Here is a 14,981-nt window from a genome sequence, read left to right as displayed (position 1 = left end):
TATATAGTCTGTTTTGCTGGGTAGTAGATTCTTGGTTGGAGACCCAGCTCTCTTGCCTTTTTAAATATTGTGTTCCATGCTTTGTTGTCTCTTAGCGTGTTAGCTGCTAAGTCATGTCTGATACTTATGGGATCCCCTCTATATCTGAAGTTCCTCTTCTTGGCTTCTTGTAGGATTTTCTCCTTTGTTTGGAAGCTCTTGAATTTGGTGATTACATTCCTTGGGGTTGTCTTTTGGGGATTTAGTATAGAAGGTGTTCTATGAACCCTTTCTATTTCTATTTTGCCCCCTTGCTCCAGAACATGTGGGCAATTTTCTTCTATAATCTCCTGTAGTATACCATTGAGGTTTTTGTTTATCTGTGGTTTTTCAGGCAGACTAATAATTCTCATGCTGTCTCTTCTTCCTCTGTTTTCCTGGTCTGTGATCTTTTCAGTGAGATATTTTATGTTTTCTTCTAATTCATTAATTTTTTGCATTTGCTTTATTGATTCTTGCTGTTTTATGATCTCACTTTCTTCGAGTTGATTAATTCTGGTCGTTAGGGACTAGTTTTGCTTTTCAGCTTTGTCTGCCCTTCTATTGGATGCTTCGAGCTCTTTTTCCAATTGAGCAGTCTTATCTGTCAGACTTCTGATCTCTTTCTCCCATTTTTCTTTCCAGAATGTTTCCATGTTTTGGATGAGCTCCAATTTTAGTTCTTCCAGAGCTTGTGGATAGGTTCCGTTTTGGGAAGCATGTTTTGATTTTGTTTGGATTTCATCCTCTTTCTCTTCTTTTCCTTGGGTACTCCTGCCATAAAAGTTTTCAATAGTCACTTTCTTAACTTTCTTCTTGGAGGCTTGATTTTGGGCCATGTGAGCCATTCCTTTGGTGGTTTTATTCCCTTTTCCTTTTTAGTCTGAGGTCTGGGTGATATGGGTGGGTTTTCTGTGAATTTAGGTTGCCTCAGACTAGTTCTTCACAGCCTCCGAAGTTTCTTAGAGTGCAGGCCCTTTTGCTCAGTGCAACCTCTCCTGGGTTCTGCGCAGCCACCCCTGTGCTCTCCTGTGAGATTTAAAATAGTTGAGGTCTTAAACTGTAGTGAGTTAAAATGGTGGAAGATATAAATTGTGATAGATCTAAGAGAGGGTGAGTAAATTTGACAGCAGAAAATATGTTTCACTACAGTGTCTTGGTTTTTAAATCAAATATAAGGTGGTCACCAGGGAAATATTCCCAATTATTCAAATACCCAAGTCAACTGGGTTTTATCGAGATTTTTAATTAATAATACAATGAGTAATCAAAGAAAGAGAGAGTAAGAAAGGAATAAGTATGAAGGGCCTCAAGCCAATATGGCCTAGACCTGAGTCTTAAGAGAGAAATCAGTCAGTTTTTTAACACTCTCCACAAGGTCTGACTAAACAAAGATTCTAGTGACATCAGGCCAGCTCCATCTCAGCTGACTTCACCAGAGAGCCTTCCAGCCAGAGACTGTTCCAAAAGGCCTCTCTCAAGAGATTCTTCCCAAGCGGTCCTCATCAGAGATCCTCCAAAAGGCTTTCTCCAAAAGGATCTCTTCAAGAGATTCTGCTTTTTCTTATATAGGGGTTTTTCTCCCATGTCACCTCCCTTAAGTCCCTACATCTATCAATCACTGTAGACGCTTTCCAAAGGACTGCCCATCTGAATTCCTGCTAAGTCAACAAATCACCTCAGTAAGTTTGAACCAGTGAAAACACAGCTGAGTCAACTAATCTCATTAAGACAAAACTTGCCCGACCCTTTTAGGTACCTAGCATCTCATTGTATCAATTCTAAAAACAGGCCTGGCTCAAAGAACTCCTTGCCCCACCATAAGCATGGATCCAAGTACTTTCTTTGTTTAGCAAGGAGTTTTTTTCCCCCTAAAGCAGTCTTAGGTTCGGTTGGAGTAGAGGTCCTCCCATTTCTGATCCTGGCGAGTTCTCACATCAAAATGGGGAATGTTTCTCAGTAGGGAATTTGTTCCAATTAAGAATTCCCTGATGGGGAAATTTTTAACATTCACAAGTCTGAGAGATTTCAAGATTTTCACAGCGTAGGATTCTCCTGTGAAACCGCCCTGAGAGGTCATTTCCTAGCAGTCTTTAGATCTCAAGGACCCTGGTGTGCCCCCCCAGATAGAGACCTTCCTCACTCACTCGCTGTCCCAGTGAGTGCTCTGATACCTTACTCTGGTTTGGTGGGGGGAGGTCGGGGAGGGGGAAGGGCAGCTCAGTTCACATTTTTGTGCAAGCTTTTCCTCCTCCTTATAGTGTCGAAATGTTCAAACCCCACTTACCTTCGTTTCTGTGGAGTACTGGAGAATCCCTCCATTCTTCCAAAGTTGATTTTTATGCTCTTTTGAGGTAGTCTATTTCTTTCGGTGCCATGGAGAGGAAGCGATTCACGTCTAGATTCCAGCCATGTTTACCCGGAAGTCTTGGCCGTGATTTCTAACAAAATGCTCTTGTATTATCTGGACAAAACTACTATCTGCTCCCAATTGGGATTGGAGGTGAGCTGTTTATGAGGCTGACTGGGTTTCTCAAAGAAGGAACTTTTAAATCTCCTCCTATTCAGATTCCCTCTCCTGCATGGAAGCTTACTGCTGGAGCAGTCACAGACTCTCCTTCATAGGCTGCCCAGTTGGAATGTAGGTGAAGCGAGCAGGGAAAGGCGACACAAAAGAAATTCCCCTTTGTGAAACTGCATCTTAAACTCTTTCTGCCTCTTCCTTTGTTTAATCTAGCCACACAAAAACAATAAAGATTCAACAGAAACCCATAGGACACACTCTCACACATTCATACACCTTTGCTAACCTACTTCCCTTATTCAGACGACTTCAATCACAATACTACTGAAACAGATACGCTTAGGACTTGACAAAAACGAAAGATACAAGTTTTCCATATCGCCACTCACCTCCTCATTCACTTTTATCAGAAGAAATCCTGGTCACCATCCAAAAGGCATCCAGTGTTCCCCTGGCAGATAGGCAGGATCTGTACCTTCGGGTCTTCTGCCAGCATATCTGCTTGGCACCAGGGAATTCTAACCCCTGCTGGGGACTCTAACCCTTTCTGCCGGGTCTTTTACATAAAAAGTTCCCAGTCAACTTGCAGTGCTTCTCTGGGACCTTTCGAAAAGGATGCTAGCAACTTTTCCGTCTACGAGTCACAGTCTGGGTTTGGATATGAGTCTAGGCCTAGCAATAGGCTTCCCTGTATAAACCCTGGGTTCAGAGGGGCTGAGCCCAGCCAGAAAGCTTTATACCTCAGACTCCTGAACTACCTCTCGCAACACATGTTGAATCTGATGCCTATTTCCACACAGAAGAGACCTCCACGGGAATTCCCTGTTGGGTGTTTGCCGTTCCAAGATCTGAGGATCCCAGATGAGCCCCCAAATGTTTGTCCCAAAATCAATCCTGAATGCAAGGAAGGCATCACACCAACTATGTAATCACAAGGGAAACTTTATTGCTAGTTCAAGTTAGGGTCCAGGACCAAAAGTACAAGTCTGGACCCCGCCTCGGGGTTGATGCAGGGTTTATATTCTGTTCTATAGGTGTAGAGAACAGTTTTCCAATTACAGCTACTGGCTAATAAGGGTCACCAGGCTGTTACTGATAAGGGGCTTAGGGGCATCCTGTTCTGCCTGACTTCCCGGAAGGAATGCTCCTCTTAAATTGCGATTTATGGGGGTCCTAAGTTTTTATCTGAGCCCAACAAAAATAAACACAGTCCCCTGTATTCCTGGTTCCTATGTAATCTCTTTCTAACAAGGGGCAACATGACTTTGGGGAAAGAGCTCAGACTTGGAATCAAAAGAACTGAATTTGAGTCTGAAATCTTTTAAGAATTACTGAGTCACTTAAATTCTTTGTTTTAGACTCCACTTTGGGGAGTGATCATTGTATTGCATTCCCTGTTTCACAAAGTACTTGTGAGTCAAGTATTGCAGGTAATACAGTAATTAACAGGATATTTGGCACATAAATAAGGTGTTCAGGGAAGACTAGCATCTCCGGAATCAGGGCTGGCCTGAACCCCTTTCAGGACTACCTTCTCCTTTAGAGTCTACCTCCCACCCAGCTCTAATCTTACTCTCTAAGAAGCTGCATTATGGGGGTAGGACCTTCCCGTAGTGGGGGAAACTCTCCAGTAACAAGGTCAAATCCTGTGGTTTCTACCTCCCGACTAAATAAACTGGCGACTTCAAGATTTCCACATTGACTCACCCCTCTTTTGTTCAGGACTAAACATCATTGACCAAATATATGGACAAATGAGTAATGCTATATGGGGTTGGGCTCCATCGCTAATGGTGGGAAAACCTAGGGTACAGATACTGGTAATTGGCATTTGGGGGCATTTCCCAATGCCAATGGCACATTGACAATTTGAGTCAGAAAGGCAGGCAGTCTGCCTTTGGCAAAATCTAACAATCAAAATACTACCCCATTTCCCCAAAGTCTTTAAGTCTCTCAAATCTGGTGGGACTTGATATGATACCTTCAGCCTCTTCTCATGTAGACTTCTGTCCTCCTGCAGGCTCCTCCTTTTTATTAGACCCACTTCCTTGCAGCTACAAGAGAAAATGAGAGAAATCCATAAATACATTCTTTAACAGGATTTGATCAACTCTCTATATGCTTATTCACTATAAACATTATCCATGCTGCTAACCTTAAATTTGCAATCCCATCTTATTAATTTTAGTAATGTCTTTTCTTCACTTATAAAAATTATGAAATTTACATGATTAATCAGAAAGATTGCCTTACTTTACCAAAATAATAATATAAAAACCCTACAAACTATAGAAGTATAAAAGCAAAACAAAATCCACATCACAGGTTATTCAAGACTTTGTAAATCTGGAAATGGCCCTACCTCCTGTTTGTGGCCAAAAATTAAAATATCATCCAGCATTAAGTAAAATTACCAGGCTTTGAGGAATCTTTAAAAATAGAGGAATTTACTGAGTGAATTGGCTGGGAGGAAAGTGCAGGTGAAATCTGCCTCCCAGAAGAGAAAGGGTCCAGGGTTTTATACCTTAAAGGAAAAAAGCCTACATAGCCAGGACCAAAGGTGGGGAGGGGGATAGACAAGATGAATAAAATGACAGTCCCGTGTGAGATTCCATGGTATGTGGGATAGAGGCACAGGTATACATTGTTTCTGACATGCCTTAAGCATAAAGAGTGTGAATTGAATATCTCAGAAAATCTAGTGATGTTTGAGATGCAAACAGAAGGGTGCTAAAAACTTAACAGAACACTAGAGGAAATGCAGCTGAAGCAGAAAGAGGTGTATTTCTCAGAGACTGTTTCGATAATGCAATTTGTGCCTTTAGTTGCATCAGGGCCAGCTTTCTTTATCACTAGTACTCCTAGGCGTCCAGGTTTGGAAAATTCCTCAAGTACTCTTTGACCTGGGATTCTTCTAGAGATTTGGAATGTCCAGGGGAGCCTGTACCCCCATTCCATGGTGTTAAACACATTAAGGACGGTGGTCTATTTTCAAAAATATTGTTTTTGTGAGAAATGCCACAATAGCCAATATTAAGGTGATAGTCAGAGGAGGGCATGAGCAGGTAAGATATATTAAGAACTAGTTAACAGAGGAATAATGTGAGTAAAGAACCTTACTCACAAAATGTGAAGAAAAAAAAGTCTAGGATTCAGCCTCCAGTGCACGCAAATGCTTCTTCCTGAAGAATCTATAAGAAAACATATACAAGAATCACAGAAGAAAAGAATGCTTGGGAGAATATCTCTACAGGTGAATAAAATACCTGTATTGACAAGGTGACAAATCTGAGAAAGAATCAAAGCTTCATAATATTACTATGACAGGTGTCAACATGGAATCTAGGAATCCCAAACTTGTGGCCTATGGGATCTGATGAACCCCAAGTTTCAGGGCTAACTTATAGGTTGGAGACCCCAAAGCTTGTCCTTGTCCCCTGTTCCCCTGGGAATCCACCCTGAAGGGAATCCCAGGCTAGCAGTTTCAGACTTGAGTGGGAGACCTTCAGGGGAATGACAATCCTAGCTGGGTGAGACTAAACATAAAGGATGACCCTCTCTGTTTTAGGTAATCTCCCCTATTGAATCAGACCCTTTCCCAAGAAGATCCACACCCAGGCAGAAACCATCATTTAGTATCCATTGTTAGCAGCCTCTTCTCTTACACCCTAGCCTCCAGCTATGATTCCTTTCCCAAGCTTGATTGTATCCTGTCAGTGTAGTTTGAACACTCCCATTTTTAGCTTATAGTGATGTCAATCATCTCTTCCTGCCCCTGGATTCCCCAAATGGTATATAAGTTCCCCAAATTCTTTTGTGCCCTGGAGTCCATCTAGAGCGGTGGCACTCCCCTGGCTCAGTGACCAGGGCGGCCAGAGTTCAGTCCTCGGGCTCCGTGCAGCAGCTCTGTTGAGGAGGCCTACTAGGGCTGAACCCCTTTTTGCCCTTGATTGAAGAGTGATTTTGACCATTTAATAGTTCTGTGTTTTTTCCCAGTCAACACAGGGTATTTTGGAGGACTGGAATAGGTTCCAAACAGTATAGTTGTGATCTATGGTTTCAAATGCTATAATGTTTGTTATACCTTCATGTTTTAAATAGGATACAGCCTTAAAAAGTGAGAATGTGAGGAGTTGTTTAAAAAAAACAAACCTTTAACCTGAAATGAGTGCTATATGGTGTTAACATATTTGTCTAAGGACAGAGTCAATGCTTTATTCTAGGTTAGGCAAAGAAGGATGGAGGTTGTGTATGGTTGCTTAAGAATGAAGGCACATGTAAGATTAATGAGTCCTCCTGGCAAAGAAAATGCCTCAGCCCATGGCAAGTATTCTGAAATGAATGGGGCATTCAGAATTAGTTGAACATGCATTAAGCTCCTGATCACCAAGGCAGATATGCTAATTCTCCTTCCTAATAGAAGGAAATGTTCTTCAGAAGCCCTAGGCTAATACAATAGAGTAGGCAATGAGAAAAACAAGGAGAGAGAATAGTTATGGGAGGGAGATGATCAGCCTCCTCCAGGGACCTCATTTCTTTTTCTTGCTCCTGATCTCTCATTGCCCTCCTGTCCTCTCTTTGAGACCTAGACAAACGCAATGAAGGAGAGGCAGTCCTCTCCATCTGAGACTTTATGTGCTACTTCTCATGAATGGGTAAATTTTTGATATGTGTGAATTAGGGGAATGGAAATATTTGAAATTCCAATGGTAACTAGGTTCTTATTTATTAAGTATTGCCAACATATGTGATTCTCCTAGAGCTATATTTATTTTCTTCAGTTTATTTTCAAGTTGTTATTACATATAAGGAAGGGTCTTCATTTTTTACTTGTTTAATTGTTAACAGTGCAGTGATGGTGACTATGACAATATTGGGAATCCTGCAGGTGGAAAGCAATTGCTCTTTTTTCAAAGCATATATGTCAAACCACAACTCTGGTGCATCCATGGACATGCTTTAGGAAGATGTATATATCTATTGCAATAGATGAAGGGATTAAGTAGATGAGGGGGAATTTCCCCACTCTATTTATTTATATCCCTCCCAAGGGAGAAAATAGTTCACAATATTATTGAAGACAGTTTTTGTTAAAGAGAGAAGAAAAACAAAAATTTGTGATTTAAAAAAATGTTATTCTGGCCAAAATGACCTACTTAATGTTTTGGAATTATCATTCCACTCCTTTACCCATGCATTTGCAACAGTCTCTCCTCATACCTGTAGAGCATTACCACCTAAAATCTGTCTTAGAATCCCTAGCTTCCTTCAAGTCTCAGCTCATAAGCCATTGTCTCAAAATTCATTTCTGATCCTTTTAGTTGTAAAGATTGATTTTACTCAGAAGTTATAATATATTTATTCATTATTATCTGTTTATATGTTGTAGTGGTCAGGATGGAACATAATATTTATGAAAGAACTATTAAAAAAAAAAGATTTTCCCTATATTCTTACCATCTAGTTGAGGGCTTTACATAGCCACTTAATAAAAATGTTCTCCCTCCACCATTCCCAGGGGAAGGAGGAAAGTGGACTGGAATAGATGGAATGGATCAGATCCAAAGATTTGTTTATGAATTGCATCTGAGTAATGAAAGCTTCTCTCTGTGGTGCCCTTCATCCAAAAACTTTTCTAGATCTAAACATTCTTAGTAACCTCTGCTTTTTTTTCTCTCTCTTTTTTTTCCTATCCATCAAGGTCTTCATGGCCACCATTTTATCAGGCCGAGATTCCATCAGTGTGTTGATGCCATCTTCCTCTACCACCATTGTCACCAAGCAGGCTTTTCCCTTTCTCGGACTCTTGCCTTTCCAAGTTACCTGTTTTACCTATCAAAATCAGAATATGTGGGGGCAGACACTTCATTGGCCAGAAGCCACACAAACTGGAAGGGATAGTCAAGAAACAAATGCCCCAGTACTCACTTCTCTTTGCCCAGGGTTCAACCTGAATTTCAGTAATTGTGTAACTTTTTGTGTTGGATAAACACTTGCAAATCCACGAAATTTGTCAAACTGGTTCAGAAGAAGAAAAATAGCTAAGAATGAAGGACACACATAAAGTTTACAAGACATTTTAATGTCAATGAGAATCAGTGAGTGTTGCCTATAATTAGCACTACTAAAAGCTGTTGTAGTCTTTATCTTCTGCTAATTGGAACTGAAAAAGGTGCATACCATTTACTACCTTTTAAAAAGCTGCATGGAATTAGCAGCACTCTCTCTGATGTCATTCTTGTAACTTAAAAAAAAAAAAAGAAGGTAAATTACTTCAGGAAAAGGTTTGTGGTTTGGAAAAATAAGCTTTTCTTTTTGTTTTGTTTTGCTATAATCAAAAGATTGCCTCGAGCATAGATTAATGAAATTAAAATACTTTGAGCTTTCACCATGGGAAACAGGGCTAGAAGGCCACACTATGAGAAAGCTCAGAAGGGTTTTCATGATAGGAGAGAACTATCCTTCCTAATATAGATAGATGGGCACTTCACCAAGGGAGTTTACCTACCTACTACCCACTGGAGGGAAGACCTCAGGGGACTAGAGAGGAGACCAGAGGGTTGGTGGGACAGGAAGGAGTTATGGAGAGGACACTAGAAAGTGCCTCTCCAGTGATTCTATTCTGCTAGCTTTGGATGTCTCCCCTGAGGCCAAATGTTCACACTCAGTTTCTTTGTGGTGTTAAAAAAAAAACAAAACAGGACTATTACATAGTCAAGAAAACCACTCTGTAATCAAGGAAAAGGGGTTCAGAGCTTTCCTCTCAGGAGGCCTCCACACAGAGCTGTGTACTACACACCCACACAGACCCCTGAGTTGCTGTGGTCACTAACCTCTGGCAACACCAACCATAAGAGATTGGACAATTCTGAAAAGTCATGAAAATTGGAAAGCTGATATACCCTTCAGGGAAAGTGAGGGGCAGAGAAAAATGATTGATTGACATTGCCATGGCTACAAGAAAATGGGAATGTTCAACCTACACAGACAGGCTTGGGAAAGAAACCATAGCCAGAGGCTTGGGTGTGAGGGAATGGACTACTTACCTATATAGTAGTCTCTCAGTAACCAAGGATGATGATTGTCTTTGTGTGCTTTCATCTATGGTGTATAGATGAGTGTGCACAAAGACACTTGTGCGTAAAGGAGATTTAAGTGGAAAAGTCAATGCACAGAGACAGTCCCACTCTCTCAGCGTTGGAAGCCTGGGTCCAGTGGCATGAAAAGTCATTACACCTGGAGACTTCCTCAGCTGCATTGGATGGCCCTGTTGTCCTTTGTGCTCCAACACGCCCTAAGCACTCCACAGTGCCTTGCTGAGTCGCCCTCTCAGCCATTGAACCTTCTTATTGGTTTCTTCAGTCTGTTCAGCCGAAGCAGTCTTCACATGCTGGGTGAGCAAAGCCCTAGTTCACCAGGGGTCGACGATGACCCAATGGCTACCCTCACAAGGTTTTGCCGGCCTGTCGAAGCCGTTGCCTGGGATGTGACCACTGTCGCATGCTAGCAGCTACTGGGAGCCCCAAGTGAGAGCTGGGTGTCAGGTGAGGGTCAGAGGCTGGAGAGCTGCCCTAAAAGGGCAGCTGATAAAAATGGGAGAAACTATTGGGAGAAAAGGATATTTTAGTATTTTATTAAAATCTTTTGACTCCACCTAGCTAAGTCCATTAAGTATCTTAAGGTCCATTATTCAGTCTGAAACTGCTAGTCTTGAGATTCCCTTCAGGGAAGATTCTCAGGGGAAAGAGGGCTAGCTTTGAGGTCTCCATCTTTCAAGCTGACTAAACTTGGGGGTTCTCTTAGATTCCACATGGACAGTGTTCAGGGAGAATTTTTGTTTGCTTGTTTGTTTGTCTTTCCCAGGCACTGTTCCACACATCTGTTTTGGTGACCAAGCAATTTTCCAGGGCAGAACTGGAAATGTGAGGAATAAGGCATCGGATTGCTCCTCTTTTCCCTTCCTCTCCTCCCACAGCTATAAATGGCCATGTCCATCTGAATATAATTAGAGAGCAGGAGAAACTCAATTGGGGCAGCCTAGGAGGGGGAGGATAGGAAGAAGTGGACCCCATGCACTGGCCACTGACTGAAGTACACTCTAAGACTCTCCAATATTTCTACCAATGTGAGAGAGCATTAACAAAAGAAACCCACAGACTCCATATAGACAATTTAGGCAAAGAAAGTCAAATAGCCAAATTTCTCCAAGTCAAGGTAGAGAGTTAGATTTTCCTGGAAGAGGGCCAAGTCCTCCAATAAAAGCGTTCTCTTGCATGTATTACATTGTTGGACCCTGGCAAGAGACAATGCCCAGAGGCTGAGATCTGGTTTATATAGCAAAATGAATACTTCCATACAAGATCACAAGACATAACATCATATAGACCTTATTTAGAAACAGTTACCCAATCACAAAGCTGATTGGTTAGTCCATTTCAGAAAGCCCATACTAGTCTTTTGACTAATGACTTAGTCAAGTCAAGTGACCTTTACCTCTCTCATCTGATCTGGGGGAAGAGATGACTATTTCCAAACAGGAAAGGGTGCCTGATGCTTGTGCTATGAGTTTCAGATAGTCAGCATCTTATGATAAAGGGAAGTATAAACTTAGGAAGGGGTTAGATATCCCATTAGAAGCAATTTTTATGCTTTAGTTAGAAATCCTTGTAAAAATTATGAATTTTACTGATTGTATTAAGATTATAATGGGATTAATACTAATCACTTTAGAATCATAATACTGATTATCTTAAACCTATCCCTATCACTAAACTCCAATCAAGTATAAGGGGCTAGGGGTCTTTTTTCCCCACAGCATGCTGCCCAGGCAGAGATGGGCAAGGGATCTAGGACTTTGGGGGGAAAAGGGGAGGTTGCTGCTGCCTGGATCTAGGTGGGCAGTGTAGGAAGTGCCTATTTTAGTATGGTACAGAGTAAAGGACATATGAATTGAAATGGACAATCCAGGTTACAATCTCAACTGATCCCTGCTACCCCTAGGGAACTTGGATTTCATAGAATCTCTCTATTTCAACAAGGGGACTGAATGATATGATTTTTGTATGCTTGACAAGGACTATGAACTCTGTTTCTCACCCTAAGGCAAAGCCTAGCTTTAGCTTCTCTGTCCCACCTCCTCCATACTTTGGTTTCTGTCCAACAAAGGCATCTCTGAAAAGACATCTAAGATGGAGGTCTGGACAGAGAAATTTCCATTCATGAGAAGTGATCAGAAAAAATGAAAGAATTTCAGATTTCTTCTAACCTACACCATGCTAAGGTTCAGTTAATTAAGTCTTAACTCAGTCAATCTGGGAAACATGGATGTTCACCTGGACAGGTGAAATGCTTGTCTCAAGACATAGATTAAAGTATCATTTTCTTTATGGATTCAAATGGTTCTGGTACAACTGCTTCAGAGCTACTGTTACCAGTGTGTTAATAAAAAAACTGTTCTGTTTCTAAAAATTGGTCCAAATCTCAATGAAGACATATGAATCAAAAAGACAAGCACATCTAGATTAAGCATGCAGCTGGTACAATAACGAAAGAAAGCTTTAGAGTGATTATGAGATTTCCAATCAGTCTCCAATTGTTTGCTGAAAGCATGCTATCTGTGCTGGCAATAGGAGGGCAGAAGTTTAACGAGCAAAATGATTTTCATTCTGCAAATATTTACTTGAATGCCTACTATGTGCAAGTCACTATTTTAGGAACAATTTCTGTTGATGTATATTGACAAATGGGCATGGGCATTCATGATAAATATTCTGAGTGTAATAACTGTTCATCCTTCATTTTTGAAGATAACCAATGGCATTGTGGGATGATATCTTGACTTACGTATGAACTTGATTGAAGTGAGGCAGTTTCACAAAGTCATCAGCCTTACTCTCTCTTGTAGAGGTGCTCATATCCAGTGACAAGATGTGTCAGGATGCCTAGTGATGGCCCATGAATCAGTGGATAACATAGTGGCTTTAAGGTCTCACCAACCTCTAAGTTCTCCATGGCCCCTGCTTTAGAAAGAGACTCCAAGGACATTGGAACAAATAGTTCTCATCCACCATTCCCCTAGGGAAGTCTTCACATGCTTAGGGTAGACATTGCCTTAATTCACCTGACAGGTTCAAGTCCTATCAATTATCCTCAACCTGGTTTAACCTGCCTGGTGAGAGAGGAGACAAAGGTTAAAAGAGAGGATCCAGGAGCTGGGTCAAAGGTTGACACCAAAGGTGGATGAGTAGTGTAAACCTTAAAATTTCTTAGACTTGTGAATGTTGGAAATTTCACCATTGGAATGTGAACCCCATTGGCAAGGGAGGTTCCTCCTCCTCCCTTCTTAAGATTACTTTAGGACAGAAACCTTTTGCTGAACAATGGAAAGGGCTGCAGCATAGATCAAAATTTAATTATTCCACTCTCCACCCTACTCAGGGTAACAGGAATTAGGAAGGGCTGTAGCAAAGGATCAAGATTTAATTATTTGAGAATATGACCTTCAACAGACATGTGCAAAGCCACAGTCCTCTGGGAGGTCCTGGGTTAAGGTAGAGCCACAATTGGCACAGGGAAGACATGGACAGTGATTGGTAGATGTGAGAACTGAGGGGAGGGAACTTGGATGGTTTCCTTAAAGATAGCGGGGTCTGAGGGCTAGTGGGTGGTTGGTTGGAGAGGTGCTCTGAGAAGCTTGCTCTGAAGGAAGCTGGAGGTGGAGGCCCCTGAGACTGTTTCTCCATTTTGGTCACGTGAGTGATAGGGACTGATCTCTTTCCTTTGCCTCAGCTATCTAAGGGCTTGGGCCTTTTGGCCCAGCCTAAACAGAGGGGGTATTTAAGCCCTATTCCCTTCTCTCCCCTTTCTCTCTCCCTCTCTCTCTCTATCTCTAATACCTTTCTTCCTCCTGTTTGTAATTAAACTCCATAAAAGGTTGACTGCTGACTTGAGTTTTTATTTAGGAATTACATAGCTGAATTCCTTGGCAACCTTAAATTAATATATATCAGGCTTTTAAAGTGATTTCCTTGTCACAGTAGCCCTGAAAAGGTTTTGACAAGCTCTCATACAAGAGGGGCTAGAACTCTCTGAAACACCCCATGTACCCACATCCACACCCACAGGGAGACAGAATATATTGTATCTATATCTATTTTCCATTTAATTCTAAGTCTATAATAACAACAACAACAATAATAATAAACAGAATAATACAGCAGGGAAACAGAGGGATAGTGGTGAGGAGGAGGAAAGGGGTTCCACAAATTGAAATCCAAGGATTTGGTTTCAATTCCAGCTCTGTTACTTAGTACTTGTGTGATTTTGGGCAGGTCCTGTCATATCTCTGAGCTCCATTTCTTTCATGTTAAATGAAGAAGCTAGACGAGATAATCTCTAAGGTACCTTCTAATGTCTGGTTCAGTGATTCTAAATGTGTGATGATATGAAATGAATGTGAATTCAAAACCCATTTCATATTATCAATGTATGCACTTCTCTTTCAATAAATAAAACATATGCTATTATAATAACCTATTAGGATTATAATTATCTTGTGGCAGAAAGGTAGTATGGTGTAGTGATGGACTGCCTTGGGATCAAGAAGTCTTGAATACAAGTACTACATTCACACAAAACATGTAACTAACTATGGGCAAGCCATTTAACCTCCAAATACTACAAGCAACTCTCTAATACTTTACATTATACATAAAATGAAGATCCACATCATTGAAAAGAGTTTTTGTACTGAATGTTTCTAACATAAATGGTATTATAGGTCTGATTCCTCCCCCACCCCCAAAATGAGAGACAGAGACAGAGATAGAGATAAATATAGAGACAGAAATATACATACACACACACACACATACACACACAGAGAGAAAGACAGAGACAGAGGCAGAGAGACAGAGAGAAAGAGAAAGAGAAAGAGAGAAAGCAATAGAGACAGAGAATGTGTATGCATGTGCAGAATAGTACAATGGGAAAAGCACTAGCTCTAGAGACATGGACTAAAGGTTCAAATTCTATCTCTAATGATTACAATTTGCATGATTTTGGTTAAGTCTTTCTTCTTCAGTTTCCACATCTGTAAAATGGGAAGTTTAGATCAGGCAGCTTCTGGAATTCTTTCTAGTTCTGTATTTATGAACATATAATAATAAAAAAATTAATTATGTTTAATAGCTATGTTGCAATCATTTCTATAATTAGTTAATTAACCTCATGTTTATAATAATATAATTAATCATAAACATGATTATTTAGTGATTTATTGGTATTTAATAAATGTACTAATCATTATTTTATATAAGAGCAGAGAAATACTTCACAATGAGTGACAGAATCATATAACTCCAGTTAAAAGGGCCCCTAGTGTTAGGCTATCCTACACAATAGGTATAGTGGGTACTCTATTTAATAGCTAGCATGCATA

The 14,981-nt window shown here is 40.7% G+C and overlaps 1 long non-coding RNA gene across 1 annotated transcript; it reads right to left on the bottom strand.

Moving 5' to 3' along the window:
- Nucleotides 1-3,468: 3,468 nt before the first annotated feature.
- LOC130455935 (uncharacterized) lies at nt 3,469-14,568 on the bottom strand. The gene is made up of 3 exons (XR_008914224.1): nt 12,386-14,568; nt 5,667-5,733; nt 3,469-4,596 (listed from the first exon to the last, which is right to left on the bottom strand). It is a non-coding gene; the product is annotated as an uncharacterized LOC130455935 (long non-coding RNA).
- Between the last annotated feature and the right edge of the window lie 413 nt (nt 14,569-14,981).

The sequence above is a fragment of the Monodelphis domestica genome, chromosome 8 (assembly GCF_027887165.1).
Source record: "Monodelphis domestica isolate mMonDom1 chromosome 8, mMonDom1.pri, whole genome shotgun sequence".
Lineage (NCBI taxonomy): Eukaryota > Metazoa > Chordata > Mammalia > Didelphimorphia > Didelphidae > Monodelphis > Monodelphis domestica.
Note: the sequence above shows the minus strand (reverse complement) of the source record. Positions and strands in the feature narration are given on the sequence as shown.